Below are 15,000 nucleotides of genomic sequence, written 5' to 3' on the forward strand. Positions count from 1 at the left end.
ATACTGGCCAGGTTTCTTCTCTAGTTTGTTTCTTTATTATTTTCCTTCTATTTTTCCTTCATTCTGTTTTCTATTTTCTTCTTTCTTTCTGTCCGAAACTTACTTTCAGATATTTTCTTTACCAAACAGTCCGCTGGTGTTGTTTATCTTTCACGTTGTATTATATACAACTTTGGCTTAAACAGTTATTTCTTTGTTGTTTAAGTTTACAATGCCGTGAAATATTTTTTGCAAGTGGATACTTCCTTCCTTTTGACCTTTTTTTCTTCGTCACAGTTGATGGCACTTGCACGTACTCTCTTGTAGGTTGTCAGGGAAACCAAGAAACGCCGGCGTGAGGACTTTGAAAATGACAAGAACCATTCAGTGATTGGGGGAAGAGGGGACGAAAAGAAGATCCTCCCTAGAAAATGAAAGAAACTCCCCAAGTTAATTCTGCTGTCACTGACCCTTATCCGTTCAGTTGTTTCCCAATTTCCTCGCCTAAATTACTCGCACTGGCTTTAACCCATCTTCTCTCTGGCGAAGCAAAAAGCAAAGAAAACTCGTTGAAGATATCTGCTTTCTGCTATGCGGCGGCTCCGCAGCTAAAAAGGCATCTCTCCCCACAATTCAGCTCCCCAAAGAAAAAAGCAAACGGTACACATGCGAGATCAGTCACTGATAACAAAACTCCGTGGCATTGCACTGACGAGGGAGAGAGAGAGAGAGAGAGAGAGAGAGAGAGAGAGAGAGAGAGAGAGAGACACACACACACACACACACACATACATACAAACACACACACGCACACACACACACACAGGGACACAGACATAGACAGGGAGACAGAGACAGGGAGACAGAGACAGGGAGACAGAGACAGGGAGATAGAGACATTACGAGTCATAGACTCTAGAGAGAGAGAGAGAGAGAGAGAGAGAGAGAGAGAGAGAGAGAGAGAGAGAGAGAGAGAAATAAACAGAGAGAGGGAAACAGAGAAGGAGTGAAAAAAAAGAAGGCGGGACCGGGAGATATATACCTCATGAATAAACATCAGCTTCTCGAGGGGCCGCAACTTCACTACACAGCCCAGACAAACTCCATTCTATACACACACTGAGAACGGATACGCCACCGCGACTTCGCCTGTTTTGCATGCGACCTCAACCTCTGACCCGCGCAGTGACAGAAAGTTGGGTGGGCACAAGAAGAAGAAGGTAGGCAAGTTGGGCTTCGAAGCTGTCTCGTTCTTCTTTCCTGGGGCTGGCAGTTGAAGGATCGTCTGGCACAATTTATTGACACCGATTACAGGAGTGAGAATCTCGCATACACAACGGACGAAGTCGTGATAGAAAAAAAGAAGGAAGAATTACTGATTCAGCGGCAGCGTCGTCTTGAAATCTGTACTACTCAGAGCGGACAGAGTGGAATTATTGCGGTAAAAGTGACTGTGGCGCATGTTGTCGTAACTTTGGCCAGATACCTGTCTCATGAAGGGTGGCTGATATCAGGGCGTGAATCCTGCGACAGGGCGTGTGACATTTTGACAACAGAGGGTCCCGGCTTGCTTTCTTCGCTCAGTTTTCTCACCCGATGTATGTCCTTTGGTGGTGTTAGGACTTTTGTGCTCCCTGTGTCAGTCACTATCTGATATTGTGCCAGAAAGAGAATTATTTTGTTTTATTTCCTCTGATGTTGTTTTCTTCAATTTGCTCTGTATTCATTGACGGGTTTCTATGTCTCCTGCGCAAGGACAATTGATTAATAATTGTTCTACACTAAAAAAAAACGATTTTGAAAAGTGCGCCTTTTTCTTTGAAAATACAGTCAGCAATAAAAACATTTTTAAACTACACCTGAGAAATAAGAAAAATATTGAAGGTAATTAATCGTATTCAAAGCGACTGCAATACTGATAATATCGCATACACGTGCTGTATAAAACAAGAGAACTTCCACGACTCAGTGAAAGCTCAGATACTTAGTGAAGGCTCGGTAAACTCTAAGTCTAAGTGAAAGGTCAGTAACTCAGTGAAATGTCTGCTACTCGGTGAAAGTTCCGTAACTCAGTACAAAAGCAGCCAACTCAGCAGCGAACTTGACTGACAAAGATCGGATCTGCTCATCAGTGAAACTTCAGCAACTCAGTGAAAAATCAGTAACCCAGTGAACTTTCAATGAAAACATCAGTAACTCAGTGAACTATCAGTGGAGAAAAAACACACCAATAACTCAGTGCATGAAAGCTCAGTAACTTACTCAGCAAACGACTTTGACAAAGATCGGATCATCTCCAGCGGCAGTGTTTATACCCTTACTCTGGCATCGGTGGATTTGTATACTTGTGTGAGCCGTGTGTGTGTCTTCTGTTCTTATCTATGCACTGGAAGCTTTGGTGATTGATAATCAACGTCTGCCATTTTTCACTGTGTCGTCGGCTTGCCGCTTTCTGCAGCTGGAGAAGTATCGACACTTTGTTGGAGAGAAAAATAAATCTGCTACACATTTTTCTTCTTCTGTGTAAGGTGAGTCAGCGATATTGTTGAGAAGATACGATGTGGATGTGAAAGAATTGTTATGGTGTGGGTTTTGTCAGTAGATATTGTATGTCAAATGTATATTTATATTAAGGCACATTTCTTTGGACAAAAAATTAAAGCCCCTTGCAATATTAATCCGACGATGAAGTGGTCTGCTGAAAAAAAGGTGTTTCTTGCTGTTTTAGTAATTTTTTGTTTGTTTGCTTGTTTGTTCATTTGTTTGTTTGTTCGTCTGGTCGTTTGTTTGTTTTGTTTTGTTGTTGTTTGTTCGTTTATTTGTTTCTGTGTTTCCAAAGGGATGAAGAAAGTATACCTTTTTATAATAGTCTTTCATTGCTCTTTTTCTATTTATTTTTATTTTAAAAGAACCCATGACTCGTATACATTTTGTATGACTGAATATATATATATTTAGTGTGTTACTTACGTAGGTGTCATTTGTTTTCTGATTTTCGGTTACCTTTCAAAATAATAGACAAACAACCGAACAGACTGACGCACAGAAACTGTATATGTATATATAGGCTTCATACAATTTCGTTTCGATAATTAATTATAATACAGTTTTCATTTTTACGATGTACCGTCACACGTTGCACACATTTTACCAAGTTCATTACCGCAGAAATTGAGTTAAGCTCCTCATTAACAGAAAACAGAGATACTGTTTCCTATTGGTAATTTAAAAAAGCACAAAATGAACACCCCCTCTACATGTCTACATCAAATTCACAGCTTGCTGGTGATACAGATTACCTACAGAAACACTGCACATCGCTACACACAGCTATAGCCGGCTGGCTTGATATACAAATTGAGAACCCTGTTCATAAGACCTCCCAATTGGAGAACCACCCCCACCCCATTTGAAACCTTGCTTCTTCCGATTTTATGTTCATTATCTTTGGGAATGAACCCCCATTTTAAATTTAAGACTCCCTTTTTTTGTAAGACCCGATTTTCTCAGATACTTGGAGGTCTCAAAATGGCGGTTCGGCTGTTCAAGACGCGGCTCTACCAGGATGATTTTCAACAAAAGGCTCACATCACCAAAGTGAAGTATTTGTAAATTTCCCCTGATGAGGTTTCTCGGCTCCCTGCCTCTTCCGGGGAGGTTCTAAGGAGAGAGAGGGGGGAAGAACCAAACAAGCCAGGTTTCCAGGATAAACGGGCAACTTGGGAGATTTACCTTGCGAAATAAACTTCACCATTCTGCAACGCGGTAGCCACCTCTCCAAGCCTCTCCGTTAAAACCCGGGCTACGTGATAAACTTTATCTAAGTGAACTTTTGGATACAAATATTTTTTTTCTTCGTAAGGGTGGATGGGGTTTTAAGTAGGAGTGGATTTGTAAGACAGGTGGACCCATAGATGCGGCATGCGGGGAGAATAATCTGTATATATAGGCTTATATGCCTGGTGTGCGTGCGGGTCGGAATGTAACAGTTTACTACTGTTTTGTTGGCATTTTCGTAAAATAAACTGGTGACACAGATGTTTTATTTAAAATAACGTATATATATAAAACATCAGAAATTGTGAAAGAAACAATTGAAAGTCAGCAGAGACTTTCTTCCGAGATTTGTTAAAATCTCTTAGCAGATTATATATATATTGATTATTGTAATATTTTATATTTGTAATTTTTTGGGTGTGCATAATTTACTTGTTTACTTAAAGTCAGTAGAATAACAAACAAATAATAAATACAATATTTGTGAAAGCAAGTTTGTACTTACAACAAACAGACTAATTAATCTAATCCGTAAACAGAGTTTTTATTTGTGTTCTTCTATAGTTATGCAATTCGTTGAAAAATCAACAGGAGAATATTCTCAACTGTATAAGGTTTTTCTCGTTTTACGTTGTTGTTAAGCGCGATTATTTCAATTAGTCATATTTTGATTACAAACGACCCGGCGAATAATAATAATAATAATTGTCAGTAAGTACTGGTGTCACATGACTGATGTGAACCAGTTGATTGGCTAATGGCGATGCGCTAAAACTGTTAGCGCACTCTTGGAGTGCGCTAACTTTTCCACAGAGCGTATTCTTCCGCCCTTTGCCTAAGCAAGAGTGTACTCTCATCCTCAGAATTAATTAATGACATGTAGCTTATATTCTCCACAATACCAATGATTATGACCATAAATTTCCTGCTTCTCAATTAAAGCAGAAGTGGTTTTTTTCTGACAGATTGCATGTGCCTGTGCCACAGTTGCCACTGATCTAAAAATAGAACCCGCTGTGTCTAATTTTTCAGTTTCGACTTGCGAAGATTCCTCTCATAATTATGCCATGTTAGTGGCATGTAGCTTATTATCCACATTACCAAATGATGAGTTAGTATACAATTCCCAGCAGCTAATAGAAAACACAAGTGTTATTCCGATAACGTAGCAGCTAGATCAGCACGTAGCAGACTACACTGAAATACGACTGCATCTGTTCAGTAAATGAATGTTTTCCGAATTATTATTTCAAGGCAAGAACAATCGGAATCGAAAACGTGTATGGTTTAGAACGTTCTTACCATATATAAGACTTATTACCAGCCTGCCTCATGCGTGCAGACTCAGTGCAACGTGACGATTTATTCACTCAATTGTGTTTTTGATATAGTAATTGTAGAGATATTTATCAATATTGTCGGTTAAACAATAATTATTTACAAGCATTTGTGAAAAGATAAACTCTTTTTTTAAATAGCCGGGAAGACCGAAAAGAAACGCATGTTTGTTTATGTGTTTGTTTGCCTGTTTGGTTGTTTGTTTGTTTGTTTGTTTGTTTGTTTGTTTGTTTGTTTGTTTGTTTGTTTTTAAGCTCAGTTTGGGTAGGTCATGTCTGAGTATACAAAGTGAATCAATTCTGAAAATTCCTTATCATGTTAGTAGGGCTTCGTCTTGCAATCCAGTGCTTTCAGGCTTGTCTTCTCAGATAACCTGGCGAGATGGGTAAGGCTTGTGTTACAAGTGTGAAAAGGGAAGGATCCGATTTAGCCAGCTTGTAATAGATGCCCTGAATGAATTTAATTTTCACTTTGTGTGAAACGGTGTCAAGCGCGGTATTATGTGTGTGTGTGTGTGTGCGTGTGTGTGTGTGTGTGTGTGTGTGTGTGTGTGTACCCCCGTTTCCACAGGTTTGGTTGCCTAAATCACCATAAGGCAACCATCCACACGTGGATGGCAACCTAAACTCTGGATGACAACCTAATTGTGTGGATGGTCGCTTCATTTAACACCGTTAAATTGACTTTTTTGACGGAAAGAATGTCATAACAATGTTCAAAATGACATTCTTTCCGTCCTCTATAGGCGACGAAATAGGTCAAATTTTGTGCATTTTTTAGTGCAAAATTCTTCGATGCCGGAGCGAGTACTGCACCCAGTGCTGTTGTAGTGCAAGTGCACTAGAAAGGCACTACACCCAGTGCCGCCTCTTAGGTAACCATCCACACTTTAGGTATGTGTGTGTGTGTGTGTGCGTGTGCGTGTGTGTATGTGTCTGTCTGTATGCATATGTTACAGGCATTAAGTGAAACCAGGCATTACGCGTAATGCCTAACTGAAATGCTCAAGCATTACGCGTAATGCCTGTGACCACTAGGCATTACTCCCCCCGCGGGTTAGGGGGAAGAATTTACCCGATGCTCCCCAGCATGTCGTAAGAGGCGACTAACGGATTCTGTTTCTCCTTTTACCCTTGTTAAGTGTTTCTTGTATAGAATATAGTCAATGTTTGTAAAGATTTTAGTCAAGCAGTATGTAAGAAATGTTAAGTCCTTTGCACTGGAAACTTGCATTCTCCCAGTAAGGTCATATATTGTACTACGTTGCAAGCCCCTGGAGCAATTTTTGGCTCACGAAGTGTAGCCTATGCGATGCTAACTTTTGTCTGTCTGTGCGTGCGTGCGTGCGTGCGTATGTATGTATGTATGTATGTCTGTGGTAGAAACTTTAACATTTGAAGACGTCATATTACATTGACGTCACATTATGACGTACGAGGGTTAGACGTCACGCGATGGAATTACTGAAAGTCTCGGTGATTGTTATTTTGAGCGGGCCGAGACTATTTGGCAGTCGTGTCCATGTAAGTAGGCTACATGCAGACAGACAGATCTAGATCTAGTGTCTCGCTTTCTTGCACAGTTTCACCTATGCTCTTTCTGTGTGTGTGTGTGTGTGTGTGTGTGTGTGTGTGTGTGTGTGTGTGTGTGTGTGTGTGTGTGTTCGTGCGTGCTTGTGTGTGTGTGTGTGTGTGTGTGTGTGTGTGTGTGTGTGTGTGTGTGTGTGTGTGTGTGTGTGACGGAGTGATTGAGTTTGTGTTACTGTTTGTCGATTTCTTACGTGAGCCTTGAAGGCTTCGCCTCTTGTTTGATTAGTGCTTTTGTGAACAAGAAACAATTAACAAGTGGCTCTATCCCATCTCCCCCCTTTCCCCGTCGCGATATAACCTTGAACGGTTGAAAACGACGTTAAACACCAAATAAAGAAAAGAAAGAAACTATGCATTACACGTAATGCCTGAAATTTGACTCTCAAAATTACGCTTAGGCCCTACAACATGAAAGCCTATTGCACTGAACAGTTATCCAGTACCTCTTGGATGACGATGAGAACATTTTTTAAGGGCAAAGTGTTGACAAAATGTCATGGTGTGAATATAGTAATGAGTGATGGTTCGCAATGCAAAATAATGTATTTCTGACATAGTGTTCATCACAGTTTGAATTTCACGTAAGTGTGAGTGCATGTCACAATGGAAAGCCGAGGTCCAATATTTCCAGTCGAGTTTTCACCAGTTGCTTATTCGTCACCATGGAGGATAATGAAAAAGAACAATTGTTTACTCGACGTTTGTTTGAACATTATGAAAAGGACGGTAGAAAGTTGCTCCCGAAAGCTGTGTACTTCAGAACAACCGAAGAAGTAAAAGCTGCCTTCCAGAAAACGACTAAGTCACGTCATGAGTATCATCTCTTGGGAAAGTAAGTAATGTGTGGTGTTTGTCAAAAACAGATTTGAGTGTTAATATTCAGCTCTACGTCTATCGTGAAACAATACTGAAACCGGGTTATCTCCAATGCTGTCTCTGATAGAGTAATTGACACATAATTATAATGTCAAAGGGAGGTAACAAAAAAGGTTTAGTATACACTGACTGTATCGTTCTTGCTGGAACAAAAACAGCTAATAAGAAAATTGCGTTGTGTTATCTCACATACCGGGGTTGTTGAAAGCTACGATATCAAATTATTATTAATGTTCGCTTGAGAAACACTGTGTAAACGGGTTTTTTTGTCATAAGGAAGATTTTTTATTATTATTCACGATCTTTAGTAGTTTGCATGTAGCGCTCGGGTACATTGACATGTTGTTGTTTTAGCAAGATGAATTCAATCTGGACCCTGTCCTACGTGTTATAATTATATATCACAATGAATGCACACAATAACAACGACAACAACAACAACAAATCAACAACCAACAACAAACCACCACCCACCAACCAACCACGACCCACCACGACCAACTACCAAACAACCAACCATGACCCAGCACCACCCACGACCAACCACCAACAAACCATCCACAAACCACCAACAAACATTTTTTTTTTTTCATTTTTTTTTTCATTACTTTATTGTCCCATCGCTGGGAAATTCGGGTCGCTTCCTCCCAGTGGAAAGCTAGCAGCAACGGAGTCGCGCTACCCAGGTGTCTGCGTGTTTAGGTGTATTCAGCCACCTGCACTTATGGCAGAATGACCAAGGTCTTTTACGTGCCATTGTGATGACACGCGGGTGGGGCATGGCTTCCGTCTCTGGGTCTGCACATAAAGTTGACCCGTGTCCATCAGCAGAAACCTCACCTACAACAATTGCAGAGAGGTTTCAGACATTATATACGTTTAGGCATTACGTGTAATGCCTAGTGGTCACAGTCCTGAACATTTCAGGCATTACACGTAATGCCTGGTTTTACTTAATGCCTCTCTCTCTCTCTCTCCCATTTTCTCACTCTTTCTTTCTATCACTTTCGTTCTCTCTCTCTCTCTCTCTCTCTCTCTCTCTCTCTCTCTCTCTCTCTCTCTCTCTCTCTCTCTCTCGCTCTCTCTCTCTCTCTCTCTCTCTCTCTTTATTTTCCCCTATTCCTGTGTATGTCTGATAGACTGCACCATTGCAAGTTATTCGTCGCATGTTTAATTGTCATGTTCTTTTCTTTTGTGATCCATTGCTTTTTTGTTGAGGTAACAGTTACTGTTGCCTTTGTCACCGCTTACAAGCTGGCTATACCTGTAGACTTTTAGGGAGGGAGAGAGAGAGAGAGAGAGAGAGAGAGAGAGAGAGAGAGAGAGAGAGAGAGAGATAAATAGAGAAATAGAGAGAGAGAGAGGAAAAGAAACTGGAAAGAGAGTGAGAAAGAGAGAGAGAAAGAGAAAAAGGGTGAAAGACAGAGATGCTATAATACAGAGAAAGAAAGAGAAATAAAGAGAGATATATACAGACAGACAGACAGACAGACAGACAGAGAAAAAGGGACAGAGACAGAGACATAGACATTTCGACAAAGTGAGAGAGAGAGTTAGCTAGACATTGTTCACACATGTTTTTCATCCTCTCACCAAAACGTTGCACAGACCATAAAACTGACACCCTCTGCGAAAGAAAAGAGGGGGGAAGAAAACAATCTTCGATCGTCACTTCATAAACTTTAGAATTAAAAAAACCAAGCATAACCCCAGATAAAAAGGTGAAAACGCGGGAACGTAGACACCATAATGTCAAAGCATGATGCATGGACGGCGTTGACCACAAAATAACAAAGAGTAAGCTGCTTCAAGTTCAAACAGAAACAAATACTACAATGTTGTTACCCTGACACGCACACATAGCTACAGACACAGACACTTACACACACATGTATACCTTAACACGTCATAGTACAGGCACAAGCATTCGTTTCTTCCCTCTCCCTCAGTCTCTCTCTAGCTCTCTCTCTCTCTCTCTCTCTCTCTCTCTCTCTCTCTCTCTCTCTCTCTCTAGCTCTCTCTAGCTCTCTCTCTCTCTCCCTCACCACCCCCCCCCTTATACCTCTCCCTCTCCTTGGAAAATAAAGTTCCATCATCATCACCATCTTTTTCTCCCTCCCTCACCCCCTCTCTCTCTCACTCACTCTCTCTCTTTCTCTTAAGATGTTCTTGTTGAAAGCTAAAGTGTCCCAAATTATAAGCACATTATTAACACATAAGTAAACACAACATACAACACGCTCGCAAATCAAGTAAGCAGGAAGGCCCAAACAGGCAGACGCATAGACAAACAGACAGACACACCAACAGACACACAGACAGACACACCCACCCACCACCCCCACACTCACACACGCACACACACACACAAACACAAACACAAACACAAACACAAACACACACACACACATACACACACACGCAGGCACAAACACACACTTTTAAACGCAAAACACATTGAATATTTTCTTGAGCTTCGAATACATTTATGACACACGCAAGGGGCAAGCACTCGTGGCGGACAGAGGGACGAGAGCCAAAGTTGTCTTGTCAGAGCGGTATCGATTTTGCATACATAATGTCTCGCTCTCTGCGCGTGCTTCGTTGCTGACAGCTAACTCGGATTGGTCAAGAATTCCAGACTGGTAACTGGATAATGTTTCATCCCAATTTCCTGCTTCTTTCAAGTCAAAATGGCCGAGAAGACGAATGATAGAACTAAGAAGCAGAAATGTTATTGTTTTGGCCTTGCGTACTACACATATTTGTGTGTTGAGAATGACCAGTTTTCTTGTTCCTCTGATAAGACTGACGTGCAGAATCATTTTGGGGGTTGACATTATTTTTCTCGAGTTTGCAGAGGTGTGAAAAATGCAAGAAAGTCAGAAAAAGAACAAAAGAGAGATTAAAAAAAAGGGTGAACGTAACACAGGAGTCAAATCAGTATTGTGTGTGGTTGTTTTTTTTTTAAATAACGATACGACCAAATAGGAATACGAAAGACTGGTCCAAGATTCACGTTTCATAAATGTATAGCCGTGGAGTTTTATTTTGTTCCAACAGAAGTTTGGAACTATTTAAAATACTGTTTTTCTTTTGATTTCTTTGTTTGTTTATTTGTGTGTTTGTTTACTGCATACCTGGTTGTCACTTAAATTCTGAAATGATGTTGAACCCCCAACGAAACTGACCATAGTCGCCGGTTCCATCCCCGCAAACGCACTCATACACACACACACACACAACCACTGCAAACATGAGAATCAATGTCCAGCGGGCGGTACTGATGGTCATTCAGCCTCCTGGAGGTTTTGTTAGTTCAGCCAGTGGACGCAGCTCCGTGGCGACAGCTTTACGGCCTGCTACTGACCACTGGCTACTTCACTGTCCTCTAAACTCCCCGGGACTGCTCAAGCCACTCAGAAGCTTTTTGGTCATCGGACTAATTTCGGCCGTTCTGCTTTTTCTGCGCGGCAGTCAGCCCTCGAGGCCGTCCGGTTCTATGAGAAAGCCAGGCCGGCTATTGCTAGTTTTTATGGCGATTTTACCTTCCCTGCCAACATTCGTCGGCAAAATTCTTGTCGGGAACGACATTCTTTGCTGGTGTTGCAATCGCCATTAAGGTTTAGGGACGGGGCAGGCAAGTTATTGGCCAAACCCCCTCACTACGCTTGCGGGTTTATTTCGGAAGGCAAAGAAGAGCGCCGGGTTTAGCGAAGGGCAGTGTCAACACGCGCTGTTCTAAGCTCCCAGACCCGGGTAGGATACGATGCAATAAGTATGGAGGTTGATGATATAAGTGTGACATTTGGCCTCCGCCGCCATGCAAAGGGAGAAATGGAAGGTTGTGGGCATTGACAGGCGAGAGCCTTGGGGGCGAACGTTCGCCATTGTCGCCCAGTAACGATCATCCACATTTTGCCCTTTGTTAGTGCCAGTGGCGTCCCTTGCCAGATCTCCATTATGAGGTCATTAATGTCGAAAGCGCGAGAGATCCTCCTCGGACCTTTATTTACCTTGATCGATTTCACAGCTTTTCAATGGCTGACACGCTGCTGTCATTCCAAACGTCTTCGGGCTACGGGGTTTAAAGTCAGTGTACACTTTGTGGAGGGGGGGGGGATGGGCTATCTGTTTGACCAACAACAAATTGACCAGGTGAGAAAGGGATGGGGTGCATTACGGACGGTAGAAATTAAGCTAAGCCGTTAGGTATTGAGGCAAATCTGAATGTCTCACAGGGATGCCGGTTTTCATTGACATTTGATAGAAATGTACCGTTTAAGGAATTACAATAACTGATAGCTCAATAATGATAACGATGTCAAGAGAATGGCGATTTAACAGACTTTGTGATAAATATATCAGGGGATTTACAAAATCTGGAAACTTGGTCAAATAAGAGCTGTGCGTAGAAGAATTGTTTGCGTTCAAAATCAAATCACAATACTATACCGAATTAAACACAAAGTAAATAGAAAAATGAATTAAAAAATAAATCGATAGCTTAAACAGGGGAATGAAAGAATATATATAGATAAATAGAAACGAAAGTACATACATTATTGGATAAACCATGAATTTAAAATAATGAATAAATAAATAAACTACTAAATGAATCATACAGCGAATGAAAACATTAAAAAATAGATATGGATAATAAATGTATAATAACGGCAGTAGTCGTTTACTCGTTGCGGTCATCATTTCTAGAAGATTATGATTAAAAATAATAATAATCATGATAATGATTCGCATAATACCGCTCAAAAACAACAATTACTGAGCGAATCGTCGTTAAAGTAAACACTGATAACATGGTGCGAGTGTTTGCATAACATTTTATGAACGAATCACCCCACGATTGCTAATGTGCATTAATTCTTTTTATTATTCCGTCATTGTTTTCAGAATTGAGTATCTGTATACATTTATTCAGTACAGGTGGTTCGAGCGCTCATGAAAACTTATATATATATATATGATTATGGCAGATAACGAATATATATGCTTTGGAATTATAATTCAAAACAAAAAGCACTCATGAATATTCAAAAGATAGTTATAAGCCCTACTTTTTTTCAAAACCGTCAACTCTTAAAAAGGGTTGCTCCCTTCTTGATTTTTAATATCCACCAAGTAAAAACGCTTTATTTACAAACTTCAATAATTTACGTTTTGCTTCGTGTTTTGATCATAACCCAAAGCCGAGTCAAACGTCACAGCTTATGATGCCTGTGAAATAATGACAATTACCAAACTAAGATTATTTTTAATGTCCGCAGTGATAATATTTCGTTGATCAATTAACAATACTCTTTAGTTTACAGTCACTTGCTCGATAATGTCATTTTTTTCTCTCTCTCATAATAAGACTCAACGATTGTTCACAAGTAAACGCGTGTTCAGGCTTCAAGCCTTAATCTAACGGCTAAAAGAAACCCCACAACAGACAAGACAAGAAAATTGATGAGGCTACACATTTGCAAGGACGAGGTCTTTGTGGCCTAAACCGACGGTGCTTAATTAGACTGTTTACGCCTCCCAACGGACACAAAAAGGATGGAGGGGGGGTGGGGTGGGGGGGGGGGGGAGGACTGAGAAAAGGCCGTGCTTAAATAAAGAAAAGTACGATGCACGTGTCTTTTAGGCGAGCGAGAAAAAGCAACAACCAAACAAAATTAAAAACTGAAAAACTCACAGAGACAAACTAATCACGGACACAAAAAGAAAATGTTAAAAACAAAAAAAGATCTTACACTCACCATTACAAAGACAGCACAAATGTTAAGTTTTCACACACGTAAATGCAGGACAAACGCATCAAAAAAGCAAAGCAGAACAAAAGGTAAAAATCCAAAACAGAAGCAAAACAAAAAATGAAAGGGCAGACAGACAGACAGACAGACAGCGTTATTACAGTGCATAAAGTCAGAGATAGCTGCGTGTAAGACGAGCAAGACAGACAGACAGACAGACAGACAGACAGCGTTATTACAGTGCATAAAGTCAGAGATAGCTGCGTGTAAGACGAGCAAGACAGACAGACAGACAGACAGACAGACAGCGTTATTACAGTGCATTAAGTCAGAGATAGCTGCGTGTAAGACGAGCAAGACAGACAGACAGACAGACAGACAGACAGACAGAGAGACAGCGTTATTACAGTGCATAAAGTCAGAGATAGCTGCGTGTAAGACGAGCAAGACAGACAGACAGTCAGAGAAACAGCGTTATTACAGTGCATAAAGTCAGAGATAGCTGCGTGTAAGACGAGCAAGACAGACAGACAGACAGACAGACAGACAGACAGACAGCGTTATTACAGTGCATAAAGTCAGAGATAGCTGCGTGTAAGACGAGCAAGACAGACAGACAGACAGACAGACAGACAGACAGACAGACAGACAGACAGACAGCGTTATTACAGTGCATAAAGTCAGAGATAGCTGCGTGTAAGACGAGGAAGACAGACAGACAGACAGACAGACAGACAGCGTTATTACAGTGCATAAAGTCAGAGATAGCTGCGTGTAAGACGAGCAAGACAGACAGACAGACAGACAGACAGACAGACAGACAGACAGACAGACAGACAGACAGACAGACAGCGTTATTACAGTGCATAAAGTCAGAGATAGCTGCGTGTAAGACGAGGAAGACAGACAGACAGACAGACAGAGAGACAGCGTTATTACAGTGCATAAAGTCAGAGATAGCTGCGTGTAAGACGAGCAAGACAGACAGCAAGACAGACAGACAGACAGACAGAGAGACAGCGTTATTACAGTGCATAAAGTCAGAGATAGCTGCGTGTAAGACGAGCAAGACAGACAGACAGACAGACAGAGAGACAGCGTTATTACAGTGCATAAAGTCAGAGATAGCTGCGTGTAAGACGAGCAAGACAGACAGACAGACAGACAGACAGACAGACAGACAGACAGACAGACAGACAGACAGACAGAGAAACAGCGTTATTACAGTGCATAAAGTCAGAGATAGCTGCGTGTAAGACGAGCAAGACAGACAGACAGACAGACAGACAGACAGACAGACAGACAGACAGACAGCGTTATTACAGTGCATAAAGTCAGAGATAGCTGAGTGTAAGACGAGCAAGACAGACAGACAGACAGACAGAGAAGAGAGACAGCGTTATTACAGTGCATAAAGTCAGAGATAGCTGCGTGTAAGACGAGCAAGACATACAGACAGACAGACAGACAGACAGACAGAGAGACAGCGTTATTACAGTGCATAAAGTCAGAGATAGCTGCGTGTAAGACGAGCAAGACGAGCAAGACAGACAGACAGACAGACAGACAGACAGACCGCGTTGTTTCAGTGCAGAAAGTCAGAGATAGCTGCGTGTAAGACGAGCAAGACACACAGACAGGCAGGCAGACAGGCAGACAGACAGACAGACAGACAGACCGAC

The 15,000-nt window shown here is 41.3% G+C and overlaps 1 protein-coding gene across 1 annotated transcript in view; it reads left to right on the forward strand.

Annotated features, from left to right (window-relative positions):
• The first annotated feature begins 1,146 nt into the window (after nt 1-1,146).
• Nucleotides 1,147-15,000, forward strand: part of LOC138953640 (homeobox protein Meis1-like) — a 261,812-nt gene continuing 247,958 nt past the window's right edge. The window contains exon 1 of the mRNA XM_070325516.1: nt 1,147-2,507. The gene's annotated coding sequence lies outside the window, so the exon portion shown is untranslated. The remainder of the gene's footprint in view (nt 2,508-15,000) is intronic.

Source organism: Littorina saxatilis, linkage group LG17 (assembly GCF_037325665.1).
Source record: "Littorina saxatilis isolate snail1 linkage group LG17, US_GU_Lsax_2.0, whole genome shotgun sequence".
NCBI lineage: Eukaryota > Metazoa > Mollusca > Gastropoda > Littorinimorpha > Littorinidae > Littorina > Littorina saxatilis.